At 42.5% G+C, this 14,463-nt stretch overlaps 1 pseudogene; it reads left to right on the plus strand.

Annotated features, from left to right (window-relative positions):
- The first annotated feature begins 543 nt into the window (after window positions 1-543).
- The window catches only part of LOC111970981 (SH3 domain-binding protein 4-A-like), a 35,706-nt pseudogene continuing 21,786 nt past the window's right edge, over window positions 544-14,463 (plus strand).

Consider the following 14,463-nt stretch of genomic DNA (forward strand, 5'->3'; position numbering starts at 1 on the left):
TTACGGAAATAAGTTTTATTTTTGACATTATTTGGTATTGTGATTTAATCCATTTTAAATTCAGGCTGCAACACAACAACATGTTGAATAAGCCAAGGGGTGTGAGTACTTTCTGAAGGCACTGTATGTGATGTAGCAGGCAATTTTAAGGGGACAGCTTTTTGCTTGTGAGCGCTACTTTCACTACCCTATAATGAATTGAAATCAATAGGGATTATCAACCACCAAAACCACACAAGATTCCAAAGAGAAAATTATATTAGTCTTTCTATCTCTCTCTACCTCTCTCTTCTCGCCTCATAGGAACAATGCGTTATTATAAAGTTGATACACAAAAATAGTTACACAGCATTAACGATATTAGGATCAATGATGACATTGAGCATAACGTTGTAACTTATTTATAGCTCTAATCATCATCATTACAGACTCAGAGCCTGTACAATTAAATGTTGATTCATTCGTTTAGCCTCCGTTTCCAGTCTCCTCCCCGTCGATGACGTCACCAATCTCTTAGAGCAGAGCGCTTTTTACAGAACGAGCACTCATCTAAGGGAGCTGGAAAAGAGCAACGTCCGAAGCCCTTTCCCGAAGTTTCCGATACGTTTTGGAATCCGGTCAACATTTTGATTAGGTGTTCACAAACCCTGGTGAGGTATGTCAAGCTTCTAAACTATTTTACATTTCGTTAAACGAGAGAGATGTCAAGATACAGTAGGCCTATTTATGATAACCGATTAAATGATGAAGCACACAAGTCATCGTTATTGGGTTTCCAATACTTTCTGAAGTCATGCCTTACTTGTCGTATCCGTTACATAATGTATAAATGGTTGTAATAATGCGCAATTAATTTAAAAGTCTTTACCATAGCCCTGAATAGTCTTTTCTGAAACTCTCTTTGTTGAATGTGGCAAACAGCGGTAACTGACACTTCATACCACACCGTTGACCATGTGTAGCCCACTACCACAAGAGCTGTTGCTATGAAACAATATGGGGTTTCCTGTAATGTTTGGAGTGTTACCAAATAATACATTTTCACCAGAAGCATCATGCCGAGTGGCGCAGCGGTCTAAGGAACTGSATCTCAGTGCTAGAGGCGTCGCTACAGACCCTGGTTCGATTCCAGGCTGTATCACAACTGGCTAACTCCCATAGGTTTTTGCACAATTGGGTCAGTGTCCTCCAGGTTAAGGTTGGGCCGGGGTAGGCRGTCACTGTAAATAATAATMTYTTATTAACTGACTTGCCTAGTTAAATAAATGAAATAAGAAAATCAACATCACCTTTATACTATAACATAGTATAAAAATATAGAACTATAGAAACCATCATCATCATCATACTCTTCTTTCTCTTGTTACCTATTCTCCTCTTCCTCCATTCTTTATTAGCAAATCATATATCATGTCTGTTGTCATAATGAAGGGATATGCTCCTAAATATCACACATTCAATTCAAGGAGAAATAGAAAGTAATGAATGATGCGATTTACCATGTTGTAACATTCATTAACCTTTTACTGCAGTGGGCTAAATCAGGGTCACACAGAGTGATTCTTGGTAGTATTAAACAAATCTACTTTGAAACAAAAGTACACACCTCACACACATGGTTATAGTTTGCATCCCAATATTGCACTTTATATACATCACAGAAGACGGAAATATAACAAAATGGTTTGACAGATTTCCGGGTGTTTAAAAAAAGTCTGTTTATTAATTATGGAATTCTGAAAAATATGAATAACACTAGTCATTCGACTGAGGAAAAGGGTTACGCTATTGGAGTCTTTCAAATTTGATACCGTTTTTTCCCCCAAAATGGTTTTGAAGCCAGGCCATTTGTCTTCAGTATTATTTTGGTAATTACATATTCATAGTGTGTGTGTGTGTGTGTGTGTTTGTGTGTGTGTGTGTGTGTGTGTGTGTGTGGCAACAGAACAGCATTGTTGTTAGTATTGGGAGGCCCTTATTGCCTTTCTCCCAGACTGCATTAGAAGTGGATCAGGGCTTGGGACTGAGACGGGGACGTGGGTAGCGGCCTGCCTGGGTAGTGAGGGGATTTTAGGCTTATCAGATGACCTTATCCACCAGGGTGCGTCCCAAATGGCACCATATTCCCAATATAGTGCACTACTTTTGACTCTGCACTTTATAGGGAATAGGGTGTCATTTGGGACACYAACCAAAGGCTCAGGACGTGTTGGAGAACATGCAGCTCTCACTCACATTTGACATGCCCCTCACGCCTACCRTTTACTGTTGTCACTCAACATTGTGGGCCTTTGACTCAAATGAATGTATCAGACTATGTCATAGGCCGGTCCTTCCCAAGCATAGTTATTATTCATTCAATGAAATACCTTGCACCCCATGGTTTCAAAGCGATCCAGAATCTATGTTGTTAAACCCGTGATGGGTGCAAAAAGAAATGATCATAATAACATAGTAACTACACCTTTCATGACTCTCGTGACTTTATTAAAGGCAGTTGAATGCAGCTTAGCTCTGCCGTCTTGCTGTGTGACATCAGACAGACACCATTTCATTTCCTGGCTGAGATGATTTAAACCAGAGGGTTGGGGGATTCTACGTTACAGCAGGAATGTGGGCTGAGAGGTGCTCTACTGTAGTAGACCGGAGACCTGCCTGTAGTTGGTCTGTTTCCCATCAGAGAAGCATCTCCTCTTGTCTTGCTCTCGTCTCGTCTCGTCCTCCGCTCTTCTTCTCTCCTTTACTGCATCTCTTCCTTCCTGTTTTCTTCTCTTCTTCTCTTCCTCTTCTTAATTAATYGGGGGAGACATAGGAAAAAGAGGGCTTTGGTTTCAGAAGTAAGACAGAAAAAGCTTAATATCGTTTTTCTACTGGTACAGGGCACATTGCTGTCTTTGATCAAATAAAGGAAACTTTACGACAGTGTGACCAGGATAGGAGAGGTGTATACTTTTGGGAGGGGACTGGAACTGTACTGTGTATTTCACTGTTTGTTCGCACTGGTGAGGAGGAGCCATAACCTACAGTCAGTCACCTAACAGTCTACTAACTGAGTTTAAGCTGTCTGATGTGTTGAGGGTCAAACACACAAAAGTTAGGCAGTACACATGGGTTAAGGACGGTGATGGTAAGGTCAGTGTAGCAAGGCTAACCATGCTGTATGTATCTGACCACTACAGTGGTAGAATTATGCAGTGTGCCATTACTCCTATGGGTTTTACAGATCAGCATTTTGTCACTTTGAGACATTAAAGGTCAGATGCAGCCGTTTTTTTTTCTCAATATCAAATAATTTCCGGGTAACAATTAAGTACCTTACTGTAATTGTTTCAATTAAAATGGTCAGATAGAAACTCTTACACTAAAAGGGCATTGTCATAATTTTCACAAATTCCACACTAACCTCATAGTGTGGACATACAGTATATATACTGTATATATATATAGTAGTAGTCAAAAACATGATTTTTCTGTTTTATATATATATACACTGCTCAAAAAAATAAAGGGAACACTTATTCAACACAATGTAACTCCAAGTCAATCACACTTCTGTGAAATCAAACTGTCCACTTAGGAAGCAACACTGATTGACAATAAATTTCACATGCTGTTGTGCAAATGGAATAGACAAAAGGTGGAAATTATAGGCAATTAGCAAGACACCCCCAATAAAGGAATGGTTCTGCAGGTGGTGACCACAGACCACTTGCACATATCACATTTACATAAGTATTCAGACCATTTACTCAGTACTTTGCTGAAACACCTTTGGCAGCGATTGCAGCCTTGAGTCTTCTTGAGTATGACGCTACAAGCTTGGCACACCTGTATTTGGGGAGGTTCTCCCATTCTTCTCTGCAGATCCTCTCAACCTCTGTCAAGTTGGATGTGGAGTGTCACTGCACAGTTATTTTCATGTCTGTCCAGAGATGTTCGATTGCGTTCAAGTCCTGGCTCTGGCTGGGCCACTCAAGGACATTCAGAGACTTGTACCGAAGCCACTCTTGTGTTGTCTTGGCACGTGCTTAGGGTCGTTGTCCTGTTGGAAGGTGAACTTTCACCCCAGTCTGATGTCCTAAGCGCTCTGGAGCAGGTTTTCATCAAGGATCTCTCTGTACTTTGCTCTGTTCATCTTTCCCTAGATCCTGACTGGTCTCCCAGTCGGGCTGTCATGCCTTTTACTAAGGAGTGGCTTCCGTCTGGCCACTCTACCATAATGGCCTGATTGGTGGAGTGCTGTAGAGTTGGTTGTCCTAATGGAAGGTTCTTCCATCTCCACAGAGGAACTCTGGAGCTCTGTCAGYCTGACCATCGGGTTCTTGGTCACCTACCTGATCAACAAGGCCCTTCTCCCCAGATTTCTCAGTTTGGCTGTGCGGCCAACTCTAGGAAGAGTCTTGCTGGTTCCAAATGTCTTCCATTTAAGAATCATGGAGGCCACTGTGTTCTTGGGGGCCTTCATTGCTGCAGAAATGTTTTGGTACCCTTCCCCAGATATGTGCTCAGATATGTGCTCTACGGACGATTCCTTCAACCTCTTGGCTTGGTTTTTGCTCTGACATGCACTGTCAACTGTGGGACCTTTTATAGACAGGTGTGGACTTTCCAAATCATGTCCAATCAATTGAATTTACCACAGGTGGACTCCAATCAAGTTGTAGAAACATCTCAAGGACGATCAATGGAAACAGGATGCACCTGAATTTCGAGTCTCATAGAACAGGGTCTGAATACTTTTTTGTTTTTAATACATTTGCTAAAATGTCTAAAAAGCAGTTTTCACTTCGTCATTATATTATTTTATATTTATTTTGTGTAGATTGATGAGAATTTTTTTTAATGAGATTAATTTTAGAATAAGGCTGTAACTAATTTTTTTMGGGGAAAAGTCAAGGGGTCTGAATACTTCCGAATGCACTGTATACATCTCTTTATACTATGGCAGTGTTGAATACTTGTTTCTGATTGGCTTGAAGGCAAGGGCATTCTAGAGAGTGGATTATTTCCCTGTAACACACTGTATATCATAACGGGAGAATTCAATGGCTATAGTTAATTGTTAAATGTTCTATGTTTGCGCTGCTTTTGAAAGCAAAAGTAGATTGGAAAACATCATTGGCATTGTTGAAATCGATTTCCATATTAGCAAGGTAGTTTGGTTAGCAAAACTAGCAAGTCTATTTGTTTCGTTACCAAAACAAATACTGTAGCTATCTAGTAAACTTGCAAGCTATTTCAGTGGATGTTGAATACATTTGTACCCGCAAATTAACACATTTTTAGCATTCCTTGGAAAATAATGCAACTCCCTTGCACATCGTGGAAAATACCTTCCACGTCGGTTATTAATTTCCATATAGCGCATAGCCCCTCGTTGATTTACCCTTACGTGTGTATGTAAACAGGAACTGAGAGCACTTGAGCAGGATATTAACTCTATTGCGCTAAAACTGCTCACTCAGAATGACCCTGGTCTGGACAGAGTTTTGCAAGACAAAATACATAAACTGGGGTTATTCCTATATGAGAGGGTGAAAGGGGCCTTGGTCAGGTCTCGTTTAATACTCTCAGGGAAATGGTATGACAAATTATCCTAGCGCGTAAAAATAAATATAGTAGGGAGTTTGACCTCCTAATAAAGGTGATTTTAACATTCAAATGATCTTCCTCTTCTCCTCTTCACTTTTTCTCCTGCCATCTCAGAGCTGTGAAGAGCAAACGGTGTCATAGTCCTCAAAAGCCTCAATCCAGCCTCCCCATTAAAGGTTGCAGGTAGCCTAGCGGTTAGAGCGTTTGGCTGGTAACTGAAAGGTAGCTAGTTTGAATGCCCAAGGTGAAAAATCTGTTGATGTGCCCTTGAGCAATGCACTTAATCCTAATTTCTTCAGGGGCGCTGCTGATAATGGCTGACTGTCACGATCGTCGTATGAGAGAGACCAAGGTGCAGAGTGGTATGCGTACATTCTCTTTAATGAATGAACACTGAACAAAAACAACAAAATCAACTAACAAAATGTGAAGCTATACAAATAGTGCAGACAGGCAACTAAACATAGACAAGATCCCACAACACAAATGAGGAAAATGGCTACCTAAATATGATCCCCATCAAGACAACGATAAACAGCTGTCTCTGATTGGGATCCATATCAGGCCAACATAGACATACAAAAACCCCTAGACATACAAAAACTAGAGTACCCACCCTAGTCACACCCTGACCTAACCAAAATATATAGAAAAAACAGAGATATCTAAGGTCAGGGCGTGACAGTACCCCCCCCCCCTCCCCCCAAAGGTGCGGACTCCGGGCGCAAACCTGAACCTATAGGGGAGGGTCCGGGTGGGCATCTACCCTCGGTGGTGGCTCCGGTTCGGGGCGTAGTCCCCGCTCCTCACACTGATCCCTCCGCTTCTGTGGAACCGGACCGTGGATCATCGCCGGAGGTTCAGAACTGGGAACCACCCTGGAGGCTCTGGACTGCAGCTCGTCGCTGGTGGCCCCGGACTGGAGAACGTCGCTGGAGAACCCGGACTGGGGACCCTCGCTGGTGGCTCCGGACTGGGGACCTTCGCTGGAGGCTCCGGACTGGGACCTTCGCTGGAGGCTCCGGACTGGGGACCGTCGCTGGAGGTTCCGGACTGTGGATGCGCACTGGAGATCTGATGCGTGGGACCGGTACAGGTGGCACCGGGCTGATGACACGCACCTCAGGGCGAGTGCGGAGAGGAGGCACAGGACGTACTGGACTGTGGAGGCGCACTGGAGACCTGATGCTGGGACCGGTACAGGTGCACCGGGCTGATGACACGCACCTCAGGGCGAGTGCGGGAGGAGGCACAGGACGTTACTGGACATGTGGAGAGCGCACTGGAGACCTGATGCGTGGGACCGTACACAGTGCACCGGCTGATGACACGCACCTCAGGCGATGTCAAAGAAGCGCACAGAGCGTTACTGATGTGAGGCGTACTGGACGGTCTAAGCGCGAGCTGGCACAACCCTTCCGACGATGCTCACTCCAGCCCGGCAAGTGCGGAAGCTAGCACAGGACGCACTGCTGTGAAGGCGCACTGGAGACTTGATGCGTGGACCGGTACAGTGGCACGGGCTGATACACGCACCTCAGCACGCCCGCTCTGCAGCGCTCTCAATACAGCACCTCTCTCCGGAATCTTGCGTCGAGCTCCTCATTCGAATCCCTGACTGGCTCTGATTCATCCTCGGCTCGCGCCGACTGCTCCAGTTCCCCCCCCCAAAAAAAAGTTATATTGGTTGCCTCTAGTGCTGCTCCGTTGAGCTATCTCCTCTATCGTTGCCGTTCGCTTTCGCGCCTCCTATCTCTCCTTAGGACGGCATTACTCCACCGGCCTCGTCCAGGGTCCTTTCCATCAAGATCTCCTCCAAGTCCACTCCTCTGTACACACACTGTGTCCATTTTTCGGATCTTCTGTCATGATCGTCGATGAGTGAGAGACCAAGGCTGCAGCTGTATGCGTACATTCTCTTTAATGAATGAACACTGAACAAAAACAACAAAATCAACTAACGAAACGTGAAGCGATACAAATAGCAGACAGGCAACTAAACATAACAGATCCACAACCAAATGAGCAAAATGGCTACCTAAATATGATCCCCAATCAGAGACAACGATAAACAGCTGTCTCTGATTGGGAACCATATCAGGCCACCCTAGACATACAAAACTAGAGTACCCACCCTAGTCACACCCTGACCTAACCAACATATATAGAAAAACAGAGATATCTAAGGTCAGGGAGTGATACTGACCCTGGCTGTGACCCCACTCTCAGGGGGAGTTGAGATATGCACATTTCCATTTTACAGGTGTATAATACACACTTGTACATGTGTGAAACAGGACCAATATATATTAGTATTAATAGGGCTGGGAATTGCTAGGGACCTCACAATATGATATTAACACGATACTTTTGTGCTGACTTCGATATGTATTGCGATTCTATATGTATTGTGATTCGATTCTATAATTTTATTGTGATTTGATGTTCCAAACATATGTCTGCTGAAGYGGGACAAGAGAGAGCCATGAGAAAACACATTTTGATCTGTCATGGAAATAAAAGTGCTGGAAACAAATGGTCTTCCTGTTTAAAAAGAAGATGGGGAACAAGCTATGAATTAAAAAAATTTGGGTGCAGGACTGGTACAGCCAGCTAGCGCAAAAATTGTCCAAACAATACCACACGATATAAATAATATCCCCATATGTAACTGCATAGATTTTTCCCCCATCACAAATTATTAGTTACCAAGCTATAGCCAAATAACCTCTAAATAGGGGTTATTTGTTTGGAAGGGAAGGGGCACAAACAGCCATTCATTTCTATTACCCGTTACTGTCTCATTGAAGTTTCCTCGGAAGCTTGTCTCCCTTCTCTGCTAGCTTGTCTGGTGCAGTACAGTATAGAGGTCGACCGATTAATCGGAATGGCCGATTAATTAGGTCCGATTTCAAGTTTTCATAACAATCGYTAATCAGCATTTTTGGACACCGATCATGGCCGATTACATTGCACTCCACGAGGAGACTGCGTGGCAGGCTGACAACCTGTTATGCGAGTGCAGCAAGGAGCCAAGGTAAGGTGCTAGCTAGCATTAAACTTATCTTATAAAAAACAATCAATCTTAACATAATCACTAGTTAACTACACATGGTTGATGATATTACTAATTGATCTAGCTTGTCCTGCGTTGCATATAATCGATGCGGGTGCCTGTTAATTTATCATTGAATCATAGCCTACGTCGCCAAATGGGTGATTTAACAAGCGCATTCGCGAAAAAAGCCCTGTCGTTGCACCAATGTCAGTCGATACACAAGTATATATTTTTAAACCTGCATATTTAGTTAATATTGCCTGCTAACATGAATTTCTTTTAACTGGGGAAATTGTGTCACTTCTCTTGCGTTCTGTGCAACAGAGTCAGTGTATATGCAGCAGTTTGGGCCGCCTGACTCMTTGCGAACTGTGTGAAGACTATTTCTTCCTAACAAAAGCAGCCAACTAAGCCAAACGGGGGATGATTGAACAAAAGCACATTTGCGAAAAAAGCATAACCTAACCATAATATATTGCACCTAACCATAAACATCAATGCCTTTCTTAAAATCAAGAAGTATATTTTATTAAACCTGCATATTTAGTTTWAAAAAATCCAGGTTAGCAGGCAATATTAAACTGGGGAAATTGTGTCACTTCTCTTGCGTTCATTGCACTCAGAGTCAGGGTATATGCAACAGTTTGGGCCGCCTGGCTCGTTGCAAACTAATTTGCCAGAATTTTACGAAATTATGACATAACATTGAAGGTTGTGCAATGTAACAGGACTATTTAGACTTATGGARGCCACCCATTAGATAAAATACGGAACGGTTCCGTATTTCACTGAAAGAATAAACGTTTTGTTTTCGAAATGATAGTTTCCGGATTTGACCATATTAATGACCTAAGGCTTGTATTTCTGTGTGTTATTATGTTATAATTAAGTATATGATTTGATATTTGATAGAACAGTCTGACTGAGCGGTGGTAGGCAGCAGCAGGCTCGTAAGCATTCATTCAAACAGCACTTTCGTGCGTTAGCCAGCAGCTCTTCGCTGTGCTACAAGCATTGAGCTGTTTATGACTTCAAGCCTATCAACTCCCGAGCTAGTTAGCGGGGTGCGCGCTAATAGTGTTTCAATRGGTGACGTCACTCGCTCTGAGACCTTGAAGTAGTTGTTGCTCTGCAAGGGCCACTGCTTTTGTGGAGCGATGGGTAACGATGCTTCGAGGGTAGCTGTTGTCGATGTGTTCCTGGTTCGAGCCCAGGTAGGGGTGAGGAGAGGGACGGAAGCTATACTGTTACACTGGCAATACTAAAGTGCCTATAAGAACATCCAATAGTCAAAGGTATATGAAATACATAGAGAGAAATAGTCCTATAATTCCTATAATAACTACACCCTAAAACTTCTTACCTGGGAATATTGAAGACTCATGTTAAAAGGAACCACCAGCTTTCATATGTTCTCATGTTCTGAGTAAGGAACTTAAACGTTAGCATTTTTACATGGCACATATTGCATTTTTATTTTCTTCTCCAACACTTTGTTTTTGCATTATTTAAACCAAATTGAACATGTTTGATTATTTATTTGAGGCTAAATWGATTTTATTGATATATTATATTAAGTTAAACTAAAAGTGTTCATTCAGTATTGTTGTAATTGTCATTATTACAAATAAATAAATACATTTTAAAATTCGGGCGATTAATCGGTATCGGCTTTTTTGGTCCTCCAATAATCGGTATCGGTGTTGAAAAATCATAATCGGTCGACCTCTAGTACAGTATAATGATGAGGTTTCAGTCTCTGTCATGCTGGCTGGGTCACTCACCAGTCAACCTCTCTTTAACCCTGCTCCCGCTCAGAGGCTGGCATCATATTAACGAGGCCTGGCTGTGCCAGAGGACTGGACTAAAATATGGAGGAACAAGGGCAATGAGAGTATGTGATCAATCACAATGTGGGCCATTTCCACACACACGAAGCATACACATACACGAGAGCATACAAACACATTGTGGTTCACATCAATTTTAGAAGTCACATACCGAAGGGCGGAGATATTGGCGACCAACCATAACACTCAAAATATGAACAACAAGTATCCTCCAAAATTGGGTTTTGTTTCATCTGGTGGGTGTTTGCTAATCTGGAATCCTTTTTCCCTCAGAGCCTAGTAGGCTAGAGCTAGCTAAGCAAGGCTAAAATATAAATTGTGTTCCCAACCTTTCCATTTCATAATAAGGTTGGGCTAAACCCAGTACCGTGGCTTACTAATCCTTATTTGATAAAAACACTAGCACCTCTGAATGAGAGCGACATTAAATGCAGAGTTAGGGTTAGAATTAATTTCTATTTATCTAATGTTTCTCGTGAAATATAGGCCTTTTGTTCCAATATTTTGAGATGTGTATGGTTGGCGCCCAATATTCTCCCCCTGTCGGGTATGGTGACTTCTAAATTGATGGTGAACCAAATGTGTTTGTATGCGTCTCGTGTATGTGTATGCTTCGTGGTGTGTGGAAATGCCCACATTTGGATTGATCACATACTCTCATTGCCCTTGTTCCTCCAAATTTTAGTCCAGTCCTCTGGCACACCAGGCCTCGTTAATGATGGCCAGCCTCTGAGCGGGAGCAGGGTTAAAGAGAGGTTGACTGGTGAGTGACCCACCAGCATGACAGAGACTGAAACCTCATCATTATAACTGTACTAGAGTCGCTATTACAGCCTATTACAACCTCATTATATAACTCGTACTAGAGGTCGCTATTACAGCCTATTACACTGCATATACAGTTACAGCGCATAACACACACAATTCTCTCTCTCTCTCTTCTCTCTCTCTCTCTCTCCTCTCTCTCTCTCTCTCTCTCTCTCTCTCTCTCTCTCTCTCTCTCTCTCTCTCTCTCTCTCTCTCTCTCTCTCTCTCTTCTCGTCTTCTCTCTCTCTCTCTCTCTCTCTCTCCTCTCTCTCTCTTTCTCTCTCTCTCTCTCTCTCTCTCTCTCTCTCTCTCTCTCTCTCTCTCTCTCTCTCTCTCTCTCTCAGTGAAACAGTCTGAAGCCCATTAGTGTCAGAAAGCTCCACTTAGTTCCATTAGCTGAGAAATAACTTCAGTTTAATTATGATGTTGTGTCACTGTGTTGGAAATTAATTTAATAATCAGCGTTTGAGCTTCCCGGAAGGCTGCTTTCTTTAAGAGCTCATTTATCCTTCCCTCGCCTAAGGCATGACTTCAATATCAGGCTCCTATAGTTCTCTTGTTAGTTGTTTCTAGCGAGATAATGGATGCTTTAACACCAATTAATGAATGAACTAATGCTAATGAATGCAAATTATTTCGCGGTTGACTACCATACCCATGTCTTCTTGTGCAGAGATCTTCTCCACACCAAAGTGGATACCAATAACATAGTACTGTTGGTTATAACATTAGAACAATAGGTCTATGCTGACTAAGGTCTAATGGTCTATGTTGAAAGAAGTATAAGTCCTGACTGTTTTACTGCAGTATACTCTCATCCCTCGGCTAGGAACTAAACCCAGTTCTGATTTACTTCAACCATTAGCTCTCTGTGGTCTCAAATTAAAGGGACCTACAGACTCATCATTCACATCGTCTAAGAGTCTCGTAAATAATTCATATCTTTTGCTACTTTTTGTATCGGGATTCACAGCCTTGCTTTTGACAAAGTCATTCGCTTGTCAGTGAAGCAGGACCGAATGATGACATTGGCACGAATCAGTCGACATAGTGTGAGAAAATCAGGTTACACATTAAGGTGAAGATATACAAAAAAAGACTAAACGAGGTTATAAATAGTTTAGAAACTGTTAATGTTAGTTTATAGATGAAATATATCTAAACATTAGAATATATAAACATATAATATATAAGAATATAAACAGTTGTTACACATCGGTTGAAATTGTGCGTACTGTAACTGTTATTGACAAGGCCTGCCGTGAATGGCTGTTTTTACATAGACTGCYTCTTTCTGACAGGCTTCTCATTCCTATAATGACCGCAGATATTTCTAGGAGCCAAAGCAGTAGGCATACGCTTAATGACGTTGCTATAAAAACGGGGGAAAGACAATCTCTGAGAACATACTTGGAAAAGGTAATTAAAGTAGAAAGTCAATCAGGGATTAGAGAAAATTGCTGTGGAGTTAATTAAGCGTGTTAAAGTCTCAGCTCCCTCGCGTGTGTTTAAGGAACGGTTTGCTGAAACAATATACCCTTTCCACTTTGTCGGCTAGATTAGATGAGGCCTTTCAGAACGTATTGACGGAAATGAGGCCTTTCGGAATGTATTGAAGGGAAAACTCTGAGTCTCATAAATAATTTGGATATTTTATTACATTTTATATCGTGATTAACATCCTTACGTTTGACAACGTAATTAGCCTGATTGGGAAAGTTTGGATTATGCTGCACCCACAGGCATGAACTGAATTGAAGATTGATAGCATCTAGAGAGACTCTCAATCTAGCATCTTCAGAGACTCKGTGACAAGGAGAAGTGGCTTCCGGTTCCAGTTCATCATGTCTGGCTGTGGTATCTGTGGATTCATCTCAGGAAGGATCTGCTATTTAGCTTGGTGCAGAACATCGGCAGCAATCTGACCCCGCTGTAGCATCGAAGTGAATGCCAGTCTTTTTGTCAGTCGAGCGTTATTGATCCCCACATCCATGGACTGTCACTGTCCCCCGAGCCTAGCTAGCTCCCTGGCAAGGGGAAGGAGAAACTAACAGGTTACATTGAGCCACATATTTWCCTCAAGGCTTGAGAGTGGGTGTGAAATCTCTTCCTGACATCTCTGGGGACTTTAGTGTCTCCTTTTCGCTTTTAGGCCAGGGCTGTACGGTTCACTGCATTGAGGTGTAGTGTAGCTCGCTACCCCCTGCTGCTTCCTGTGCGAGAGAAAATGCTGGAATCAAGAATACGGTCTCACTCATATAAAAGTACTCTCCTCCTGAGCTCGACTGACAGTGTGTTTTGAATGATGGATTGGCTAAATGTGAAATCATGAGAGAGGTCTTTGAGCTAGTTTGTTGTAAGTAGCGGAAGCTGTGTGACATGGTACTCAGCTGTGCGATATTTGCTTGCGCTATACACATGACATACATTTGAAATGTTACATGTGAAACGAAGTCAAATGACACTAAGTCATGTCCAAATTCTTGTCAAGACAATAGCTATGTCAAGGAAGGAACCTATCTGACCTGGCATTTTTCCTATTTTCTTGCCTTGCACCCTGGAATTAAAATATATTTTGGGGCGGGGATGTATCATTTGATTTACACAACATGCCTACCACTTTGAAGATGCAAAATATTTTTCTTGTGAAACAAACAAGAAATAACACAAAAAAAACAGAAAACCTGAGCGTGCATAACTATTCACCCCCCCAATGTCAATACTTTGTAGAGCCACCTTTTGCAGCAATTACAGCTGCAAGTCTCTTGGGGTATGTCTCTATAAGCTTGGCACATCTAGCCACTGGGATTTTTGCCCATACTTCAAGGCAAAACTGCTCCTGCTCCGTCAAGTTGGATGGGTTCCGCAAGTGTTGCTTTAGCAGTAGCTTAGGTCATTGTCCTGCTGCAAGGTGAACCTCCGTCCCAGTCTCAAATCTCTGGAAGACTGTAACAGGTTTCCCTCAAGAGTTTCCATGTATTTAGCACCATCAATCATTCCTTCAATTCTGACCAGTTTCCCATTCCCTGCCGATGAAAAACATCCCCCCAGCATGATGCTGACACCACCATGCTTCACTGTGGGGATGGTATTCTCGGGGTGATGAGAGGTGTTGGGTTTGCGCCAGACATAGCGTTTTCCTTGATGGCCAAAAAG

Source organism: Salvelinus sp. IW2-2015, linkage group LG12 (assembly GCF_002910315.2).
Source record: "Salvelinus sp. IW2-2015 linkage group LG12, ASM291031v2, whole genome shotgun sequence".
NCBI lineage: Eukaryota > Metazoa > Chordata > Actinopteri > Salmoniformes > Salmonidae > Salvelinus > Salvelinus sp. IW2-2015.